Source organism: Rattus norvegicus, chromosome 4 (assembly GCF_036323735.1).
Source record: "Rattus norvegicus strain BN/NHsdMcwi chromosome 4, GRCr8, whole genome shotgun sequence".
NCBI classification, from domain to species: Eukaryota; Metazoa; Chordata; class Mammalia; order Rodentia; family Muridae; genus Rattus; species Rattus norvegicus.
The window spans coordinates 144,885,955-144,891,954 of record NC_086022.1 but is presented as its reverse complement, the minus strand read 5'-3'; the positions used below and the strand labels follow the sequence as shown (position 1 = coordinate 144,891,954).

Below are 6,000 nucleotides of genomic sequence, written 5' to 3'. Positions count from 1 at the left end.
CTATTTCCCAAGATGTGTTCAATCAGATGGATATATTAAGTTATTTTATTCATATGTTTTATATGCTGCTATTAAATAAGCTTAGACATTAAAATATTTAAAATAGCATCTTCAGTTCATGGAATCTATAGTATGTTAGAGATATTACTATAAACAGTCATTGTTATTGCCTTTACAGATGACACCATGTAGTTGTATGTCCTTTATTTTTCCCTACCTAGTCCTACTCTCCCCATCCTACAATGAATTTTAAGAATGCTAAGCTAGGGATAAATTTAAATAAAACTCCAAATAAATGACTTAAAAAATTAACATAAGACATTATAGTATACAAAGTAATAATAGTGGTATTCCATGCATTCAAAAAATCTGAGTGCAAATGTCTAAAATTTTCCTTTTCCCTTGCAGTATAATAAGGGATCAATTTATCTACCTAACAGTAACATGTTTTATCAAACAGTTTGATCCTGAAGTGATGGCAGGATTTTCAAATATCTGAATCCTTATGCTGAAAATTAAGTTGTTTTAGAAGCATTTACATGTATATCTATGTGACTTAACATGATCATTAAAATATAAGATTGGACTTGATAAAAGTATTTTGGTTCCAAAAGCTTTTTATTGACTAGGGAAAAATCAGATAAAATACCCTAACTTGGTTAGTTGAACACAAGATGTTTCTACTCTACTGTAGCTCCAGATTTATATCATTCACCAGAGGCAAATGGAGAAAAAGAACAAGGTTTTCTTTTTATACTTTTGAGCAGAAAGACTATTTTTCTCTTTATGTACTTGTGCTAGCCTGCAAGAGCTAACATTTATTTAGAATTTAGCAAATGCCAGGAACTGCTGAACATACTTTACATGCATTATCTAGCCTAATCCTCTTTTAAAATCCCTGTGAGAGTAATCATTACATCTTCATTTTTCAAGTTAGTAAATAAATATATGAGTTTAGGTGATTTCCCATACTTCCCAAAAAGCTAATAAATCTGGATTTAAACCCAGGCTCTTGGATTTTATAATTATCAGTGGAGTGTTAGTCTACCTTATTTATATATGTATTTATTATCAGAATAGACATGGTCAGAGTCATCTAAGCAGTACTTTCTTACAGGAAAAACATGGACCATCAAAGCAAAAACATACATTGGGAACAAAGTCTACACCTAAAATTTTGACACATATTTTGATCAGATCTGACAAGAACAAAAAGGAAGTTCACATGTTATCAAGAAAAATGAAGTCAAAATTTGGCAGATATTCAAGAAGTTTTTAGTACCCAAAGGAAAATTGCTCTTCTTTGATTTTTTTTGTCATCTAAGCCCAGTATTCTTTAAAGCAGAAAAAGTTGTAAGGAAAATATTACAAAGAAGCAATAGTCAAGATACCTCAAATGACATATTCAAAAGTAATAGGCAAGCATGTTGCTTGAGCAGTGTAGAATTTGGCTGAATGCCAAAATGACAAGCTAAGATGTTCCTAGGGAACTGGGTAGGTTGTGACTGATGATTGCCTGATGCACACAATCTGTTTTAGAGTCAAGAGACTATACATGAAGTTTGCATTCCCTGGAAAATGCATGTGCATTTCCATGTCCATTCCTCATTCTGTCTTTTCCCTTTGAGGGAGCTTTATATTCCACAGTACGTAAAATTTTCTACATTTCTCAAGTGACAGCTAGAATGTTCCCAGTGCTATATTACAGCCTAGGATCACATTCTTTCATATTCTTTTGCCCGAATCCTCAAAGAATTCTATACCACTTCTTATAGATCATCTCTGAGCATGAGAAAAGGGTAGCTGCCATTTGTTACCATACAAGCTCTCTAGCGCTTGAATGTTTCCCATCAAAGGGCAGAAATAATTAAATGGATAAATGGACAAATGAGAGGTCAAAGGGTAGAGAGTACCAACTCTGCCCATCATCAGACTTTCAATTCTCTCCTCCACTATAGGTCCTAATGTACCTATTTTTAATATTCCTTTACAGGTACTTTAAAAAAAAAACAAAAAACAAGAAAACATAAACAAAAATAAATAAAACCAGCTTCCAGTAATCTTAAAAAGGCTAGACTTGACTACCAACTCTAATATACCAACTAGAGAGACATAGAAGTTTGAAAAGCAAGGAGTCAGTAAGATCACAGTAGATAAAGGAAAAAAGGAAGTTTAGCACACCCATACGGTCTTTCACATATGGACATGAATTATATACTTAGATAGAGCACTAGAGGTATGGATAAATTAACCATTGTAAATCAAGGTATTTTGCTCCCATGGTTAACCCATTACTGTCTCAGCTCCAATACTGCAAAGTGAGTCATATGGCAAGGTAATCCAATTAATTGCTATTCTCCTACTAATCAGTGAGAGTCATTGGTTCACATTCATGGATAATTGTTTTCATCTAGATATGAGCAGGGAAGGAGAAGGAACAGGAGTTTCTGTTCCATGATATTTGAGTTTCCGTGAATTTAAGGTGACTAAAGAGGGAAGGACAATAACTGATCTCTGTCACTTCAGCCATTGCATTGACAAAAGAGAAGGCAGAGATGTCAGGGACTTAATCTTGCTTTCAGTACTTTTGAGTCCAAGTGAGGAATCAATGCATTTTAGCAAATGTCTACTTCTATTCTCCTTTCTGGAGCACCCTCATAGAAGAAGAGGGAAGGTGGATGGGATAGGGGGTTTCCAGAGGGAAAATTTGGAAAGGCGATAACATTTGAGATGTAAATAAATAAAATATCCAGTAAAATATAAATTAATATTAAAAAAAGAAAAGAACAACATGATTACTAGTGATTTTAAGGGATCTCAGTATATTCTCTATATTCCACTTAAAAGAAGACACTGCTCTATATTTAATAAGTCTAGTGTCTATATTGCAATTCTTTTATCAAGGTTCAGGGATCTATGTGGAAGAGAAGGTAGAAAGACCTTTAAAACCTAGAGGTTGTGGATGACTTAAAGGAAATAGTGTTTTAAGATACAACATGGTGATATTTACATGAACTCACAGATATTGACACATCATTTTCACAAGCTCAGGACAGACAAAATCTTGGAACAGAAGTGGGTGAGAGAGAGTGGGGGGAGGGAGAGAAAGGGAGAGAAAGAGGGAGAGATAGAGAGAGGAAGAGAAGGAGAGAGAGAGAGAGGCTATGACATTGGGTGGGTAGAAAGGTAAGTGAATGTTATAGGGGTAGTTGGTGAAAGAGAAAAAAATATGATCAAAATGTATTTCATCAAATTTTCAAAAAGAAGAAATAAAATATTATTTTCTAAAGAGTCCATAAACAGAACATCCTCCTCTCACAACTTATTACTAATTAAACACTATATAAGGTAAAGGTTTGTAATTTCCAGAGTAGCACAAGAATATGAAGAATGTGTCTTACAAATATCAACCTATAATCTTTAATGAAAATCCTAAAGTAATTCAATTTAAACAGTATAAACCTCATTTTGCTTTCTTTTCATAGCATGTTCTAACCATACAACTTTGCTTGTATGCATGAAATATTTATCTGGATACATAATTATTTTACTCAGGCAGTGTGTTCCCAAGGAAATGCACATTTAGGAAACTAAATGCACTGAAGTATCGAAGACCTTACACCTGACTTCAAATTTATAAATAAAATTTTTGATATGCCACATAAAAGTGATAATAACCATTTGTGTTTTTCATTGTTACACATCTGTTGTTTCCCCTAGATCACTACATTCTGTAGGTCACTGATTTAAATTTGATGTATTTTATTAAGAACTACAGCATACATAGGTACATGCATGCACATATACATATACACACACATGTTAGAGCTCAAGAAACCTGTGACAAATGGCTCACTACTTAACTCTAGCTACTAGTCTCCCTCAGCCCTTACTCAGAAGTAGGGATCCTATTACAGAGTCATCCTAACTGGCATACCCTGCCATTTCCCTCTAACCTTCCCAGTCCCTGAACTTCCTGTCTCTAACCCCCAGATTCTCTGATTTCCATATAACCTCAGATATTTTTAGCTATAAAGATTTTTGGTCTCTTGGTCTTGTGGTCTCCTGGCCTGCTCCTTGTAGGGCATGTGAAATGCTCTAAAATATGGGCATAAGAACTGGTGAAGTGGGACATGCTCAAACCCCAGAAATCTCAGAGATCTGAGATGGTAGGTGTGGAGCTGACCCATCCCAGCCTCCAGTGCCTGCTCTGGAACAGGTAACCGCCACCACCTGAGAGGACCCCAAGTACCCTGTCACATAGTATTGCACCTGGGGTTCTTCTCCATGGTAATGACATATCTAGATTGTCTTAACCTTCAGTCAATGGCCCTTCCATCCTGAATGTTCTCAAATCTTTCCCTACAAAAGCATATGATCCCTGGTTTACTCTGAGTAAACCACATCTACCACAATAAAGAAATATGAGCAAACTAAGATCATTTCAGAGAGCTGCTTCATTAAAGATCACCACAGGGAAGGCCTTCAGCTAAATGAGCCTTGATACTAAGACTCCCGAAGGCCGCCTTTCTTTTCTCCCACCTAGCTGGGTACTCAGCACTTGCTCCCAAAGATATGGCATCCTGCTGATCTGAGACTCTGCTTTGCCCTTCCTGCCTGACATGCAGATGTGCCAAGGGGAAACATGGATCACAGACCCCTGTTTTGACTTTCTATCAGGGCTGATATATATATATATATATATATATATATATATATATATATATATATATATATATATATATATATATATTTGGTGAACTTAGTACCATAGCATTCATCCCAGGGAAGTTTTCCCTTTCCTGTCTGGCATGCAGGGGCATGTAACACACCAAGGAAAAATAAAGCTTTGGACTCCATCTTCCTTGAGCTGATTGAATTAGAGGTGCCCACAATCTCTAGCAAAGTGAGGCAGAACCCAGTACCCACCATGAATCTAGGCACCATAGATCTTGGCCTCGCATCCCCATCTCATCTCTCCTCACTCTTCTCCTTTTCCCTTGCTCTCTTCCTCTTCCTTTCTCCTCCTTGGGCTCAGTTCAGTATGCTGCCCCATCTCAGTCAGGATAATTCCAAATGCCTCTGGTTGTGCTCTTCCTCATATATACAATGAACTTTCTCCTCAATCATACATTGAAATATTCATGTCCTTGTTCTGTTATTCGATAAACAGATGAATATTAAAAGATATTAATGGGAAGAATAGAATGAGTTAAAAAGAATTAATGTAAAGGATAGAATGAGAATGATTCACACAGGTCCATATATTTATATGCTTGCTCCCCAGTTAGAGGAACACTTTGAGAAGGATTAGAAGGTGGTGTTTGCCTTGTTGAGGATGATGTAGCCTTGGTGGAGGAAGTCTGTTATTGGAGTTGGGCTTCCAGGGTTTGAAAGCTGGCACCTAGCCCAGACACACTCTCAAATCATGTGAACCTTTCACCTAATGCTCTAGTACTATGGACATGCTTCCATGGTTGAATTATGATGATCATGGGCTGACACTTTGAAACCAATTCCCAAATTAGTGTTTTTTTTTTAAAGTTGCCTTGTCATGGTGTCTCCTCTTAGCAATAGAACAGCAGCTATAAGACAACCAGAGATTATACTGTCCAAATAATACTGCCCCTAGGTTACTGACATTGACTCTACATTTATAGTTCTTTACACATATACCCTCGTACATAAAGTATATTACCACAGTTTTTCTTTTCAAAAGATGGTGTTGTCTGTGCCTTGTTGAGTAGTCATCTCTACGTTAGGACACAAGTTAGTTGTATCATCTGATCAGAAAACATTACCCTTTACCTCAGCCTATTAAATGTGGTCTAATGCTTTCTAACTCTACTAAAGTGATGCTGACTACTTTCTGGGAAGTAAAATGAATAACTGATGTCTTGTGTTTCTGCCAATTTTTGATAGTTTGGAAAGTATATTTAATAGTCTATCAGTTCATTCATTCTCCTCCCTTGCTGGCTATTTTTTTTTCTACGCTGTAAA

At 36.2% G+C, this 6,000-nt stretch overlaps 1 protein-coding gene across 1 annotated transcript in view; it reads right to left on the bottom strand.

Moving 5' to 3' along the window:
- Positions 1 to 4,776: 4,776 nt before the first annotated feature.
- The window catches only part of LOC108350743 (uncharacterized), a 70,784-nt gene continuing 69,560 nt past the window's right edge, over positions 4,777 to 6,000 (bottom strand). The window contains exon 6 of the mRNA XM_063287007.1: positions 4,777 to 5,155. The gene's annotated coding sequence lies outside the window, so the exon portion shown is untranslated. The remainder of the gene's footprint in view (positions 5,156 to 6,000) is intronic.